This window comes from Neofelis nebulosa, chromosome 6, assembly GCF_028018385.1.
Source record: "Neofelis nebulosa isolate mNeoNeb1 chromosome 6, mNeoNeb1.pri, whole genome shotgun sequence".
NCBI classification, from domain to species: Eukaryota; Metazoa; Chordata; class Mammalia; order Carnivora; family Felidae; genus Neofelis; species Neofelis nebulosa.
Window position 1 is genome coordinate 85,428,703 of NC_080787.1, and position 18,178 is coordinate 85,446,880.

Sequence of the window (18,178 nt, forward strand, 5' to 3'; positions counted from 1 at the left end):
TAACTCATCCCAAAAGATTGCTTTTTGATTAAGGGGCTCTTGCTGTAAGGTGCTCAGTCTTTCTTGCAGCTGATATGAACTGCTATTCTTGGCTATATAACCTAAGTTGAACATTTGATTTTTTTTTAAAGAAACAGCAATTATATTAAGGGGTCCTCATGTGAGATATAATTCCTTGAAAATTTCAAATAGAATTCAATAAGCAGACTCAACATCATACCATAGAGTTAGGCAGAAATTTGTAGAGAGAGAGGGTGGTGGGGAAAGATAGGGGTAATTCTGCCCAAAATATTTCATGGGTGAATGGGACCGTGTCAAATTCAATTCAGACTAGAAATCTTTCCTGCTGTAGGAAAATGAAGGGTAGTCAAATGAATAGCTGAGCTTAGAAAAACAGATAACTTTTTTCTTCCCTTTCACATAACCTGAAGAGTTAAAGGTTTTGTTCTTTTTTTTTTTTTTTTTTTTTTTTTTGGAGGAGAAGGAAGTAAAAGGGAGTAGGGGTAAACCCAGGGCAACTATATAATTTATTGTCCAAACTGGGACACTTTTAGAGTTAAAGGTACTCTATTAATAATTACACTGGATAAAAGGTAGAAATCGGGACTCTTGCAGGCAAACAGAGATGTTTGGTGACTCCTGGGAAGTACAATTAATAGGGCTTTATGTCCCTGGTCTTGTAGCCTTGCTGTGACCATGAGCTCACAGTAGAAACATTATTTCTATTGATGGCTTTTTCCCCTAAGGTTTCTGATCATAAACTGTCTGTGGTGTAGGCAATCTCAATTACACTTTGTGGAGGGTAGGTTTTCTGTTCTTGACATTCTGTTATTAGATTAACAAGCATGTTATTGTTTCTTTTGTATATGGGCTTCTCCTATTTGGTACAATTGGAATGTGAAAAAAAGAAAAAGGATTTGATAGCATAGCTAAAGAAGAACATCAAAGCCCGCTGTTTGAATTATCTTGAACTGTTAGATATCTTTTGTTCTTCAGACCCCATCTATCTATGAATCCTGTCTCTTGTATTCCTCTAATAATACTGTTTTCTCCTTTTCCCTGAGAAAGGAAGAAAGCAGAATGAAATCTGTTGTGATTGTTTTATAAAAATCCTAGATTTCCCTCTCATAGTAGGGCTTTTTAAAGAATGAAATGCATGATGAGTACATAACCTTGGCTTAACATGATAGCCTTTGATGCTTCTCAGACAAAGTTTGAAACTGAGGGGATCAATTTTAAGCAAGAGCAATTATGTACTAACATTCCGAAAATGTACTTTGTTTCGTTCCATTCATCAGCTATCAGCTCTAAGAGCTTTGGATGGCAGCTTTCGCCTTGCATTTGTTAAAAATAAGATTGCCATGTAAATGACAAGAAAGTTTACTTGAGGAAAGGAAACTAGAAGTCAAACCAAGTTTGCTGATTTTAAAATACTGTATAGTCAGATTTCTTGCAGGCATTTTAGACATATTGTGTTTGTCACAGAACAAGCAGACCAGCCAATAAACCAAAGCAATTAGTCATGTCCACCAATTATTAAGAGCTCGTAAAATGCCAGACCTCTCGCTAAGGGTTTTATATACATTACCTCATTTAATCCTTATAGAAATCCTATTATAGGTATGATTTCTATGCAAGAGGTGGAAAAGAAAAGCAAAACTCAAAGAGGGTAATTACTGGACCAAACTGACGGAGCTGAAAAGCAAGTCAAGGACTTTCAGAATTAATTTTCTTTCTTTACAAAATTAATTTTCTACTTGTATTATTGAATACTGAATGTATATTTTCAACACCAGCATTTTACTACTTAAAAAAAACTCATTATGGAAGCAAAAGCTAACAGGAGTATCAGTGTGCACCTTCGTATTTCACTTTCCTATCCTCCTTCCAAACTTGCTCGAACTTCTTTCTCACCTTCCTTATGCATCATGTCTCCCTGAGGAAAAAAGAATGATCTCCCAAGACTAGGTGTAGCAGCTCTTAACACATCTCAGTTCATTCTCTGCTCTGGCATGACAATTCACTATTCATCTTTCCAGTCATCTTTTTCCATAACGATCCTGAGAACCCCTCCTCCTTCAGAGGCCATCAGTTTGGTAACTCCCATCAATAAGTGAGTGTTGAATTAAATTTACTAAACTGAATCACATCTCTCCAGACCCTAGTCTAGCAGCAGACTTCACCATGTCCTATATTTCTTGTCTGTTCTGCCCGGGAGAAAACTGGTTATCAGAAAGAAAAGAAAATGTTTGATAAATTCCTACATCCTGTTACAGAAGATAATAAAAATGTATTGATGGCCCTTGGGGCAATGGCGTTTACAAATGGTGACTTTAGTGTGGATTGCAAAAAGGTGTCTCCTGTGGTCAGGCTAATTGCAAAATGGAGCTTCCTCAGGCAGGAGGAGGCCCTGGTGTGTTTTGACCCCTCCCTTTGCCCCACAGAAGGCTCAGTACTGAGTTACAGGTGCCTTGGTGAGTGCTCTGGGGGTTGGGGGGAGGGGTGGCTTTGAAGACATTTTTATCTTTTACATATTAAGTAAGAAGACTACAGAAGTAAACATTTTCATAGGAGACCAAAGAATGTTAATTAGTAAAGCTACCTTTCACATTACTTATATTTTGGAGAAAGATAATGAATCAAATTAGTTATAGCATTGCTAATGAGCATTAGCAATATAGTTTGGCATCAGTCAGACCTGTATTCGAATCCTGTCTGTGACACTATTTGCGATGTGACTTGAATATGTTACTTAACTTCTCTGGTCTCATTTTACTCACTGGGAAATGAGAGAGTAAAGTTCAACCCCGAGTGTTGGAGGGCAGGGTTAAATACACGAAGGTAAGCTTCTGGTATGAACAATGCATTTAGTTTTTGTTTGTTGATGTAGGATCTCAATATGCCCTGCTTTTGATTTTTAAAGATGTGCTTATGTTCTTAGCATATCAATTAGTGCTATTAAAATAAATGAATAAATGAAAAAAGGAGTAGTGTATATAATAAGATGGCCAAAAAGAGTGCTAAATTGTAGTTTCAAAGTGGTAGCCTATGTCACTTCCTGATTTGTATTAATTTTTTTTTATCTCATACAAACTGAAGAATATGAGCACTAATATTTCTTTATGATGAATGTGGTTCATTGCCCTTCATCATGCTGAAGTAGAGATATTTAGGTAAAAACTGAATTTCACGTATCAGAGTTGAATCTAGCCTGTCAGTAATACTTACTCAATAAAAAGAACACTTCTAATAAATAACTTTAATGGACATCGGCTTTTAAAATGCAAAGTTATTGGAATGCTTTTTATTTGTCCAATCTGTTTTTTATTTGTACAAGCTAAATTCTATCCATTTGTGATGAGCACTTTATTTGGTTTCTGTCACATCTTTCTTCCAGAAAAGCTTTACTTATGGAGCTAATGACACAACTGAATTACGCATGGACTTAAGTGATAGGAAATATTTCTAAAATACTGCCCTTATGAATCTGCTAATAAGTTGATGCCTGTTTTTCATTAATGACCTGAAAAACAAGTGAAGCTTGTGGCATTTCAGGCAAAACTGTGTTGATTACAGAGCTTCTTCTATGTTATGCAGAAAAGAGTTTTTTCCAGTTATCGCGCATCTTGATTAAAATATGTGCAGATCCATTTTGAGGCATACAAAATATCGTTAGAAATATCTGCCGGGCATTCTTTTGAAACTAAGAGATGGAATAATAATATAGTGAAATTATTTAAGGCAGATTATGAAGAATGTGTTCTATAAATGGCAAAATTCCCAGCTCTACTCCTCACTTAAACTAGCAATGCAATTTTTTTTTTAAATTAGATAATGGGGATACATTTTATGGTTTTGTCCTGTACGCTCGTTAACATCATTGTTTGCTTACTGCACGGTGATTCTAATATCATTTTAAAAATACCATAGTATCGTTTCGCATTTGACATGAGAGAAAATGGGGTTGGGTTTTTAATATCCATGTCATTTCTCACCTTCTACACATACATTTTCCTACCTTTGTGGTTCCGATATAACTGGTGTGTGAATCTAGGAATAAAAGACAATGTCGGGTGTGCGGCGACAGAATTAGACTTGCCTGGATGACTGGCCTGGGGATGCAGCGCGGCTCTCTGGAGCTTGGCTTGCCACTCAGGGAAGCTCCATCATGGGATTATAGTGTTTTTTTAAGCTGTCTGATGAGAGACTTTTAACTCACAACATCTAGGTATTGCAATGCCTTCTTTCCGTCACGGTTGCTAGAAACACACAGCCTTTTGTCAGGCTACAGAATGTTTTAATTCCCAATGCAAATCTGGGTGACATGTTTGTTACGCTAGCGGATATACCTGACAGATCCTATTCTGAGTTTTCCAGGAAAAAACACATGGCAGCACGTTTGTGGGATATCAGTCCTTTTATGTGAGCATAGCATGCCTTTTAGTAATTGAAGAAACCATGTCAGACCGGAGCTGATTTGATATAAAAATAACTTGCAAGCTGTGTTTGTATATAATTCCTAGGGTAAGATCATTTTAACAGATCTGATTGTTAGTTTTAAGAACGGTTTTATGGTTTGCACGAAGCAGTAAATAATAGTAAGGGCAAATAAAAATAAAGCTTTCATCACACCTTTGTTAACCTTTAGAAATACATTCATTGAGTTTTTGAGTTACTTACACATATGTATACAGAATGTGTAAAGAATTATGGTGCGTGCACTCAAATAACCTATAAAATAGAACAATTACACACACATGTTTCTGAAACCATAAGTCATAGGTGTTCATAAAAGTATGCTGAAGTGTATTTAATATTCAGTGCAAACATAGATATTAAGAAAGCTTTCCTTGAGATTTAAACTCCATTCTTTATTTATAATGAGATACATTGCCTTTAGCCACCAAAACACAGGTTCAGATTCTGGTCACTTAGATGTGAGGAAAGTCCCTGAAATGAATTGTTGGTCACAGTGTTTAATAATGTTACTGGGTTGACTCTGGAAACAGAGTCTCCAGGTAATAAAGTTCCTTGGGCCCCAAAGCACATCACATTTTAGATCACATTACACTGTGTCCCAAGGTTATCCATTTCTGTTTTTAGAATTAAAGGAAGGGAAAATATGAGTAAAGCTGGTTTTGAAAATTTTTATTACTTTTGTTTAGTACCACTACAAAGATTTTAGAAACATGTTCTCTCAACTACAAGGTGTTAGTATTTCCAAGATTTCAGCAGTATCTCTCCTTTCCTTCTTTGTCCATTACATCTTCAGCTTACTTTTGACTCCTTTTTATGTAAGGGTCTTTATTTTGAGTTTATCGTCCTCAGTTTGGGGTTTATTATTGGGGACTCTTCCATGTATGTCAATTTAGGAAGAACTAATAGTATAAAAGTAGGTGGGACTGGATTAGAACTGAGCATGTATCCTTTTAATCTTTTCATTAAATGCAAAAAGTACACTTGGATAATCGTGTTTTATTTATTATTTTTAAACTAATTTTTCCTTTTCTTTTCTTCTTTTCTATTTTTATTTTTAATTTTTTGACTTTAGAAAAAGAGAGAGCATTTAAGTGGGGGAGAGGGGCAGAGGGAGAATGAGAGAGAATCTTAAGCAGGTTCCAGGCTCAGTGTGGAGCCCAATGGGGGCTTGATCCCATGACCCTAGGATTGTGACCTGAGCTGAAATCAAGAGCCAGATACTCAACCGTCTGGGTCACCCAGGAGCCCCATGGAGCATTTTAATCTTATTTGAATAAACTGCTGTGTTGGTTCAATTAATATGTTCAAATTCCTTTACTCAGCAAAAGTATGATAAAGCATTTAAACTTTTTAGTTGCATTTCTGAATGTGTGACATGCAAAGAGCTTATCTTGTTTCAATTTGTAGGCCACCAGAATTTATTTTCCTCTTAATACAGGTTCAAGAAAGACTAAGCACCTTACCTTACTGCTATAGGAGAGAATATTCTTAGACTCTACAAACTTATTGAAAGAGGATGGTGAATTGGCTGGGGATGTACAGCTTTATTTTGAATATTTTCATTAGTTTGTAAGATATTAAGATCTATTGTATTATTCTATTGAATTATTTGCTATTGTAAAGATTTGGTGAGTCACGGAAGAAATGCCTTTTGAGTTTTTATTTTTTTTCTTTCATATTATAAAGTGCCTGCTGGAGGGCTCAGGTATATCTAGGTTAATGTGTTTCTATTTCAGTACCCAAAAAACAAATGTGAGATCTTGGAAGGGTCATATTCACATCCCGGTTGACAATAATTGCTTAGGAGTGAGCACCTGCTGAAGAGGTGTAGGCTCTGCGGTAGAGCAAGGGGAAGGGGGCAAGGGGAGGCTTTAAACAAAAACTTTAACTGTAAAAGAAACAAGTTTTCCTCTGGGAAATTACTCAGAGTGCAATACAAGCATATTTTTCTAATTAAATAGATTAGTTTATGCCTTTGGCATTTAAAGAAAGTCCTTAGATTCATAGCCTCCTGAGTTATAAGTATTTCCCAGGTTAATTCTCTGGAAATTAAATCTGGCCCTATTTCTCGCCATTTTGTTCCTTTTTTTTTTTCCTATTCCCATTTCTCTCTTCACCTCCAGATCATTTCCTTCTCTCTCTTCATGATCTGTCCACCTTCTCTTTCTCTTCCTGAACTTCCACCAATGGAAATGGGACAAGCATTGACATTCTCCTTCCATCTTTGTCCTCTGAATAGAATGAATTACCACTAGCCTGTGATACCACTGGGCTCATTTCAGCCCATTTTTATGCACAGCCCTTAGCTATCTGCCTTGAATAACAGTTAGTTGCTTACATATCCATCCCTATGACTGCACTTTGTGCATCTTGAAGGCAAGGGTACCATTCGCTTTCTTCTATCCCCCAATGTCATACGCTCTCGCACAGAGTAGGCACTCAAAAGAGATTGGATGGAGTGTGGTTAATCCTTATCAGTAAATAAACCCTTAAAAATCTGTGAAGAATCATCTTCCTTTTCTTTTTAAATTCACAGCCTTCCTCACTTACTTTATCTTTTTATACCAGCCTCCTCATTTCCTCTACACTCACTGAGGTACTGCAGAGAAGAGTAGAGACCCACACATTTGGAATATGTCTGCTGTGTATGTGCTGCAGACACAGAGGGATTCACTGGGCCCCAGAAGAGAGCTGAGGAGGGACCAGGACTGAGAAAGACATTGTATTGTACTAACAAGGAATCATTGGGAAAGCATTTTAAGACTTTGACAATAATTTCCCAGTGGTTGGTTGTCTAGAAAAGGGAAGGGAAAAAGAGAGAAAGAAATAGTGTTTTCTACTGAATACCAAATAATTCCATACGACAATGCAAATCAAGTTTGAATGCCAGGAACGTAGAAATTAAAGCCCACTCAGCCATTAGATTGTCTGTCTTGATCAGGAAGGCGTGGAGAGTCGTTCCTTTGGAAAAGCAAAGCAAAGGAAATGTAGAAAAGGAATTTGAAGGTGAGAGGCTTAAAATAAGAACGTTTTGCAGTTTGTTCCAAATGAAAGCCCCCACAAGTCGACAACACAGGGCTAATGCATCACTAAAATGGGATAAAGTAAACAGGATGTTAGATCAAGTCCTGCTCTTCAATACTGGGGAAATTATCTTATAAAAAGATTAAAAGAAAAAAGCATTAAGATCCTAAATAGCATGGCTTTACGAAATGTATCACTTAGAAGTATGGTTTGTGGCTTCATTCCGTATGACACATTGGCATACATACATAAAACAAATTGCTCTGAGTATTGTAACATGCAATTCCAAGGTCTCCTGCTTCGGGTTTGTGTTTTACGTAAGTGGTTTCTATGTTTGTGCCTTTACTGATGGAAATTCATTTACAACCTGCTGCAGTGGACTTTTTGACTGTCTTTTTTGATGAACGGCTTTTCAGTATGTGACTTTTTTTTTTTTTTTGAGGTTTCTGTGTCATGAAACACTTCTTCAAACGCTGCATATTATAACAGAAAATCGCGTCAAGTAAGAAAGCTGGAGTCGAGGTTAGATGAAAAAAAACAAAAACCCAAAAACAAACCCAAAATCTTTCTACTTCTTCCTCCTCTGTTTCTTAAACCTTTTGGCACTGCCTTAACGGGCACTGGTTTATCTTGTAATATTGCAGAATTTGGGGCCAAAGGAAAACGTACTGCGAAAAGTAAATGGGAATTTTCAACTTCTAAAAAGTAATGCCGTTTACTAAGAGATTTACATTGACTAGAGGTGAGAGATTGGCGAGGTGTCAAGGCCAGGGTCAGAGAACCACATCCAACGTTATCTGTTAGGCACTTTTTAGGAGTAATGTGGCCAAACGGAGTCATAGTTCAGTGTCACAGTCTTACCACAAGAGGTATGAGAGCTACGTGGAAAAAAGAATCAGAGTCCTTTCCTTCTCCACCACTGGGCATTAGGGGTGGAAGTTCCCAGCTTTTTGCAAATGACCCTGACATTTTTTTTTTTCTTCCATGGCTAATTTTATTTATTCTTCTGCTTCAGCTTATCTCTGAGTGAACTTTGTGGCCCTGCTCCTGCCTCTCAGTAAATCTGAGAGACTCTGCTAAAGTCAAAAATCTTTAATCATGGTAGACATTTGCTTTTTAATAGACCAACAAGGCAATATAACTTCTTTACAGAGATACATAGCTATTTACTTTACATAAACCTTACAAACAAGCCATTTGCCATCAGTGCCGCACCAGGTATCTGTGTACATCAACTGAAGTGGGGTGGGGTGATTCAAGTTTCACTTCTTTCCAGAAGCCTTCCCTGGTGGCTGATCCGTTTCATGAGGCTTTTCCCCGTACTGAAAGTCTATTGTGATGTCTTTGTTTTCTGTAACACACAATTAGTTATAAATAACTATGTATTCTCCATTCAGAGGTTTGCCTCGAAGAGCTAAGGCAAATCTCCCAGCACTTTATGTGATTCCAGAGGAGAAATACATATTTGTGTAAAAATCCAGGCAGCATTTATTAGTGTGCAGACATTTATTGAGCACCTACTATATACCACACCATAAGTTCAGTGCTGGGCATGCAAAAATAGCTAAAAACTTCAAGGTGTTACAGTTTAGTAGAGAGAACAGATTTATAAATAAAGAAATTGCCTGCTATTCAATGTAATATAGCTAAAAATATACCCAGTGCTAGAGTTATCCAGAAACAAGTCAGATGATTTATTACACTGGACTCAGGAAATGGTACTAAGAAGTCCCCCTAGAGATTCTTATTTCTGGGTTGGGTTCAAAGAATAACAAGGGTATTTGTTGTTGCTGTTGTTTATTTTTTTTTAAGTGGACAAGTAAAGGAAAAGGCATTGAAAGCATAACCATGGAAGTGTGAGACAGCATATATTTATGTTTAGAAACTAAACGGACTTCCATAAAGAATGGCATTAATCAGGGGAACTAGGAAATAACGCTGAATAAACAAGGCAGAGATGAAAGGCCTTGCATGTTATGCCAGCGAACAGCAGATTAGAATGAAGAAAGTCACAGTGAAAGTAGCAAGGAATTACGTCTTCCAGGGAGGAAGGATGCGTGGGTAGAAAATCCTTAGAGGTCCTAAAGCCTGGGGCCACTTGGTGTCCAGGCAGATGGCTTTCTAGGACTCAGTAACTTCTGGAAGCACTGTGCTCCCACACCACAGTACAGTGATTGAAATGCAGAGTTACGATCCCAAGTCATCAAGGAATGGAAAAATTATGTGCAATAAGCTTTGTTTATGAAGTCAAAGAAGTGTGTAATAGAGTTTAGAATGCCATCAAACACTGAATATTAGAAACAAGGTTTTTGGTGCTTAAAGATGTGTTAGTTTATAAGTATATGAATCTTCTTATTCTCTGACAAGACCAACTATAGTAGGCATTATTGTAGTCTATGCTACTTTTTCAGATCCGTGTTAGGGTAGTTTTACCTTTTAGAATTTAAGTTCCTTGTTGTCAGATAACTCATCTCCTACTCCCTTACATCTCTGAAGCCAATGCTGTAGGTCTTCAATAAATCTTTTATGATTGTTTCTAGACCATGGTCCAGCACGTCTGTCCTGCCTTCTCGTTCTTTGCTGAGTCATTTATGGGACATCTCAGGACAGTCCCTGAAATTTTCTGTGGTTTGTCCTGTTAGAAATAAATACATTAATCAAAAAACATAATACAAAATATCTGTATCTTATTTTGCAGAATAGTTTCCTTAAGAAGCTAACTGGTAGTTCAGAGGATGACATGATATAGGGGGAAAAAAGAGTGTCAATTTAGGACCCAGAGAACCTTTGGTTTGAATGCCAGCCACCATCCACTAGTGGGGTGGGCTTAGCCAAGATACAGTCTCCATGAGCCTGTTTCCCTTTGTGTAAGCAGAAAACAGATACAAAGACTGCAAAACACTTATAAACAAGAGAAATTATTTTTGTAAAGCCCACAGCATACTGTTTAGCACAAAGCAGTCATTCAATAAATAGCTATTAGTATTTTAAAGTCATACTTAAAGACATTATTCTTTAATAACACAGCTAAAAGGTACACAATACAATTCTGAGAAAGGTGAGTAATATTGAAAGTAGTTCACCAAATATAAGCCAGAGTAACCTCTATTATTTTCCTTTTTTGCCCCTGGGATTTAATACTGATGGGACTTCATCTTGCCCTAGGTCAACAGTTCCTGCAATATTCTGAAGTAAGATAATATAGAATGCATTTTACTTTTGTGGGTTTTTTTGGAATATTTAGATGTTTGAATATGACAAGACTGATGTAAAGTGAAAGAAGAAAGAGAACTAACAGACTAGCAATTTGAAATATAACACTGGAAACCAAAGGAAAAGTAGATTTCCTTTTTTTAAAATTTTTTTTACATTTATTTATTTTTGAGAGACAGAGAGAGACACAGTACAAGTGGGGGAGGGGCAGAGAGAGAATGAGACACAGAATCCAAAGCGGGCTCCAGGTTCTGAGCTGACAGAACAGAGCCTGATGCGGGGCTCGAACTCATGAACCGTGAGATCATGACCTGAGATGAAGTGGGAAGCGTAACCTACTGAGCCACCCAGGCACCCCAGAGAAGTAGATTTCTTAGAACACAGAGGCACTGAGAGGGACAAGGGAAGGTATTGACGGTAGAATCATTTCTCAGAATGCATATGCTGTAACAGCAAACTTATTCTAAACATGTTTCTTATTTATATTTTTAGGTTATTCTTATCGCAGATTCAAAATTTCACAATCACAAACCCTCTCTTTCATTCTAACCCCCATTTTCCTATAAGATCACAGGACACTGTCAGCAAGATTTGTTCCTTTTTTCCTGGCCTCTTCAGCACAAATGCATTTTTATGTCTGCATTTCCAGAAGGTTGTTTTATTGGCTTTGTGTTTTGTTTTGTTTTGTTTTGTTTTTGTTTGTCTTTGACGTTGATGATTAAGAAATGGCAATGACACCTAGGATTCTTTTCCCTGGTTAAAAAGAGCAAAGTACATATTAGTAGTGACTACCTATTTTAAATCCCCTTTTTCTTTGTCTGTCCACCTGTCTGTAATCATCAGAGTGGAAAATAACTTTGAAAACTCGAGCTCAGGGGGAAATAAAAGGAGCTTTAGTGCCTCAATATGGCAAAAGGACTGGTAGCCAGGAGAGTTGCCTTTTTGAAATATAAGTTTTACCCAGTGTCTGCAAAGTTCTACAAAATGAACAACCATGTAGTGTAAATCCCAGATTGGTCTCCTTGACCTGTAGTTTTCCTGTGAATTTTGTCACATGGATACCTAGGGAGAGGAGAGATGGCTCGTTGGTCATTAAGAGAGAGAAGGAAAGGAAAGGAAGGGAGGAAAGGAAGGAGAAGAGAGGAGAGGAGAGGGGAGGGGAGGGGAGGAAAAATTTACTCCAAACTGGAAAGTCTGAAACTTACTTCTGGCTATGTTGGACTCAAATTTCATTAATGACCCTTATCTGTTTGCCTCCCTCAGCAAATTCACCCTGTATATTTTGTGCAGTGAGAAATGGTCCTTCATGTTTGCCCTGGTTTGTTTCTCGTCAGTTTCCCTTTCACAGTGTTCATTCTGTTGTCTGTGCCAGACTCTGTGAAAATACCTTAGCATTCTTTTCAGGCTTTGAAGACTTTTTTTTTTTTTTAATGTGTTGAGCTTAATCTTTTCCAGCTTCATTTCTATTAAGGTTGTAGGAGGTTTCATTATTTTTCTTTCTATTTCTTTTCTCCTGCTGCTGCATTTGTAGACACATTGTCTCGATGGTCTCTATGATGTGATGTATTATGCATGCCCTTTCTAGTGGGATTGGCGTGGGAAGAGCAACAAAGGGATGGGGAGCTCTGAGAGGTCATATACCCTGAGGAACGCCCACTGATGACAATGCTGACCGACCGCAATGGATGGTCTGGCGGAGCTGGTGGGGGTGCGATTCCGAAAAGAACATTTGTTTTGTTTCATCCAGGAGCCTGAATGAAGAGCAATCTTTTTGTTTGTTACAGTGATGGGTAATTTGGAGCACTTCCCTTTGCATGAAGAAATTTGCTATTCTAATCAAAATCTCGTCCCTTTCTACAAACCATTATAAGATACTTATGAAAATAGGCAGATTCAGATTTCCTGTTTGAATCTTTGTCAGCTTTCACTTTTATGCTCATTTGCAGAATCACATAACTATGAAAGGCCAATTAGTTCTAAGTCCCCAGAAAGTGACAGAATAAATTGCTTTCTTCCTAGCAAATCAAGAATAATATTGCGGGTGCAGTGCAAAAGTGTCCACCCAGAGATTTCAGTTCATTTTATCAATCTAATAGAGTGCTTTCGGCCTGTCTTCTGTGACTGGTGGATGCTTCCAGTGTACATGTTCCTGTCAGAGCTCTTATATAACACTTCTCCCCTTCCTTGCCGAGATAGGATAAATCTGTAGCTTTGAGTCATGCATTGGTCAAGACGCTTAGTGTGGAATAGATCTCTCGTGCCAGTCAACATTTAAGTTCAATCAAGGAATTCACAGAATTCTGTTCAGCAGTGTTGACCGTCACTCACTTCATATCCCTTAATGCAGTGTAGTGGGCAGTCGATTGTGTTTTTTCCCCCACAGAGGATGGCTGGGATAATGTTCCTGTTAATTGGGATTGCTATGCAAATAGGGTTGGAGACCATAACATAATTGTAATTTTCAAAATCAAGCTGTCTCAAAAGAGATTCGGCCGATTATGGCTTTTCTGAGATACTGCTCCTCCTGAACACACATATGTGAAAATTGCTTTCTGCCTCCATATTTCTCTCCGTGGCGTTTCTCCATTTCTTCAACACTTTTATCTCAAGTTGACCTGAGCAACTCCACCATGCTGGGCAAGCTCATGGCACCCAAGCAAGAGAAATGCCATTTTTCAAGCTATAAGAGAACCATTGTTCTAGCTCCTCTGGAAAGAGGTCACACGCGGTCAGGAACATTTCTAGGAGTCAAGGTAAGTTTGATCACCGAAGAAGCAAGCCATCTCTCTTGTTCCACGCTCAGGATTTTCACTGAAGGAACCTTTGCTGCTTACTCATCGTTGCCAGAAGTATTATTCTTGGTGCCTTAGAAATGAGGGCATAATAACAAGGGACTTGACATAGAATTAGTGTTGAATTATTTTGTTCTCTTAAGTCTGTTAGCTCTTACTGAAAAACAGTGAATTACTAATAGTTTCTTGCTCACATGTGGCACGTACTTTGATATAAATGAATTGTATTCAATCAGTGATGTTTTATAATGAGTAGCAGATTTATTCACAGTAACTGGATAACAAGGAGGCTACAGCCTATTTTTGTTGTTGTTGTTGTTATTGTTCAGGGGAATGGATACAGGATATTTGAGAAATTTTGTTCCGGATTCCCGTGGAGTTACATACAACATTTCTATTAATACACAATGAGTTTGACATGATTAGTGTCATTACAACAAACTCCAAAGGGATTAATGAGGATTTGCTACTTGTACGGAAGTATTGCTGTGCAGAGACTGTCACTGTGTAATTCCAGGGTGGCCTCATTTCGTCAGAACTCTTGGATTAGAGATATTCAATAAAAACATCTGTAAACTGGTATAAGATTTACATTCTTCCCCCTGTTAGAGATGACATTGCTAACGCTACTGCACCACTGGGGCTCATTTAATCTAGCAGCCATTTCAGCAAGCACTTCATAAAAAACAATTATTGAATTAATTGTGATGTTTCCAGTCCAGTGTTCATTTATGATATCCTCTCCACCTGTAAACTTCTCTCCCAGTTGCCTTGTAGAAGTAAAACTGGATAATTTCACAGCCTATAAAATATGTGTTCTTTTTGTTAATATAAAATCTCTGACAAGAACTCTATTGGTAGAGAACATACAGTTCTAGTGTCATTTTGTCCTGCTCTAGGGAAATAAAACCTTGTCAATTTACCAGGAGATAAGTTCATTCAAACTCTGTGCCTACCTTTCAGCTGTCCTTCCTTGAAAGGGCTCCTTCACATACCCTCCTACAAAAATTCAAAAATTCACTGAATGTTTTCTTCCTTGAGTTATTTTTAACTATATCAGAAAAGAAAAAAAAAAAAAAGAAGAAGACTCTGAAGCTTGAACATATTTATAAAAAAGAAAAAAAAAGTGTTTTATCTTCCCCAAATCTCACACTTTTTTTGACTGGAGGTTCTAACTTATGTTTTTGTTTGGTTCATTTGAGTTGTTTCTCAAAACTTCGCAAGGTTGAGCTGGGCACCTTCATTTCTAAAGTTTACATTTAAGTAATTTTCTAAGATGTGTGCTACATAGGGTGATGAAAAGAGCCATGAAGATGAACCAGTCTGGTAAAGAGCAATTTGGAACCGAAACGTCTGAGACCAGAGCATAATAAGTTGGGGTGACACAAATAAGGGTCTTTGATTTCTATGCAATATGGAACCTTGAGTCACTAACACATCATCAGGCAGCTCAGTGTGCTCATATCTGAGCTTTTCTCTTGTACCTGCAGAGATCGGTGCTGTAGCTACAGTTACAGATACCTCTTACCCTACTTACCTGACAACTTAAGGTGTAGATTAAGCATCCACTCATCCTAAAGGAATGTGGTGCTTTTTTCGATAGTATGGGTTGAATCTAAATAAACTGTTCCAATGCAGAGGCTGTTTCTGAAGCCAAACAATACATACTTAGGGAGGTCTGATGGGGGAAGTGGTGTGTAAACAAACCCGGGAGTGAGAAGAATCACACAAGATATTACACTTGAATAGAATTGCATTTGTATTTCAAATAAGTCAGTGGGGATCAATACTTGGAGTAACTTTTTGAAAAAAATCAGTTCACGTTCAGCCTTTGAAAAACTAATGGCATGGTGGACAGCAACCTTCAGAAAATGGGACCCACTACAACAAAGGAGTAGTGATCACATGCATCTTGACCAACAATAGTTATTGATTCTAGTTGGAATCCACAGCCAGTTCTGTTACGCTGTGGAGGGATCGACGGAGGCAAGAAGGTAATGGATTCCTGGTGATGCTTAGCTAAAAATAATCACTGCATGGCGGAGATGGGGGGGGGGGATGTTCTATATCTTCATTGTGGTCATGGTTGTACCAATTTCTACATGTGCTAAAACACATAGAATTGTAAAGCAAAAGGAATCAGTTCTACTCCGTGCAACTTTTAAAATAGCAGTAGAAAGAGTTACAGTGAAGTGACAGTTTAGACTAGTTCTGCTGTGTGTCATAGAAGAATAAGGAGAGGGACTTGATTGATGGATTAACACATTAATATAAAAGCTGAGAGAAAAAAAGATCATGTAATAAGATATAGTAGAAACAACAATTATATTTTCAAAAAAGACATTGAAAATGACTAAAAATTGAACATGTGAAGTTATTTATAAGGATGCCCCATCAGCTTCTGATGAAAGCTGACTCCCCAGCTAGGCATTCAAACCTCTTATAATATGCTCCCAACCAACTTTTCAGGCCGCATCTCCCTCTACGTACCCCCATGCACAATTTATCCACAATTCAGACATTTTAAAAATTCCAAACACTGGATGTTCTTCTGTTACTCATTTGGTGGCAAACCCTGCTCTGAACTCACATGAGCCTATTTATGTCTTATGTATGTCACTTTGTGTGAATATTTGCATGTTTGATGTAGAAATACTACTTTGTTTGATTACTAGGTGTTGCCCAGAGCCTACAGGGTATGTTTTAATATATAGTATGTGAACTGCATTCCCCTTTTACAATCTGATAAAAAATCCAAATTCCAAAACATATCTGACCCCAAGGGTTTCTGATAAAGGATTACGGGCTGTGTTTTCAAAAGAAATAGTCGAAAGACTATTTCTGAACAAAACAGATGGTACCACCTACTACTTCAGACTGTTTCGTGTGTTTGTGCTTCAGCGCATTTGCTAATATTACTACCTGCATTCTGAATGCACAGTTCTCTTAACTCAGCCATATGAAAGTCAAGTTTAAATGCCACTGCCCCCAAGCAGACCACCCCAGCTGAGCTTGCCAACTCTTTCTTCTCTGGTTGTAACTCTCTTACATATCCTTCTAGATTACAATTCTCATGAGGGCACAGACTACTCTCATTAGACATGACAGTCTAGGATCCTAATAACAAGGTTCGGGATCAGAATATCTCTGGAGAAATGGTTAAGATCATGGCCAAGGATAAAGGCCAAAGGATAGAGGCCAAAACTCCTGGTTCAAGGCTAGTATGAAATGTTGATTGAAGCTGAGGTCTTACCATGGGGCTTAGCCGGAATAGGTTGGTATAAACATGGTAGAGGCCCCTATACTAAAAAGACTAGTTACTGTGCATTAACCACTGATTAAGAATCAGGACCTGTAAAGACACTTTAAAATCATTATTATTTTTTTTAATCCTTAAATTTTTAAGTAGTTACTATTACCTCTATTTTACAGGTGAAGGACTAAAGCTTAGAAAGTGTAAGCCCTTGACTAACATCATATAATTAGTAACAAGCAAAGCCATGATTTGAACTCTGTATCTCTAACACCCTCGTCCTTATTCATAACCCACTCTGTGACACTGCCTCTTCAACTGGGGCAAACAGAAGTGGTGAGAAATTAAAGTTAAGTGAGCTAGATCCTGGAGTTGGAACTTGGGACAGGATTTAGCATGATTTTCAATGCATGCCATTTTACCAATGGTATACAGTGGCTAATTTTGATCTTACACTTAGGAGCACTTGGGTTTTTCCTAATAAGCTCTGAAGTGTCACCTCTTTCTGTTCTTACAGTTCTGTTGTCTCTCAGGATGGGTTCTATACCCTAACTGAGGCAGCAAATACACCTAAGAGTATTCACTGTATGAAACCACAGAAGATCAAAGAGAAGACAGATTAAACCACACAATGGGAGATCAAGTGGAGATAGAATACTTTAAAGTCTTGAGATTTTTTCTGGGTATTCTTCAGGATGTTACCTCTTTTTGACTTCTTGAACCTGACAAGAACCAGATCCTACTCATTCTTGCTCCTAGTATTAAACAATACAGCGCCTTGAGTATAAAAATAAATAAATAATTTTTTATGGAACAAATTCCTGCTAATAGAGACTGGAGTCCGGGGCACCTGGGTGGCTCAGTTGGTTAAGCATCTGACTTTGGCTCAGGTTATGATTCATGGTTTGTGAGTTTGAGCCCCACTTTGGGCTCTGTGCTGACAGCTCAGAGCTTGGAGCCTGCTTTGGATTCTGTGTCTCATTCTCTCTCTGCCCTTCCACTGCTTGTGCTGTGTCTCTCTCTGTCTCTCAAAAATAAATAAAATGTAATAGAGACTGGAGCTGGACAGCTTGATAAGAACATAGTGCTGTTGACAGCTATTTTGTGATATCAGGCAGTTTCCTTATGCTCTAAGTTTTGAAGATTGCAGAATAAAGTATAGATCTTTATAGACATTCAAAGAAGAACTAATAAACTTTATGTTTCTTTAGTTGGACACAATGTTGGAAACCACATTAATTTCTCCCAGCATTATTTTATGGTTTCTGTAGCCTAAAGGATTTTGAATGTATTGAATCCAATGGGAGAGCATCCCAGTAGTGTCAACAAAAAGCTGCCACTCCTTATTCTTCTCAGTTCAGCTTTTCATTCTGAATCCTATCTGTGCAATCAGCAACTTTCACTCCAGGAAAGGAGA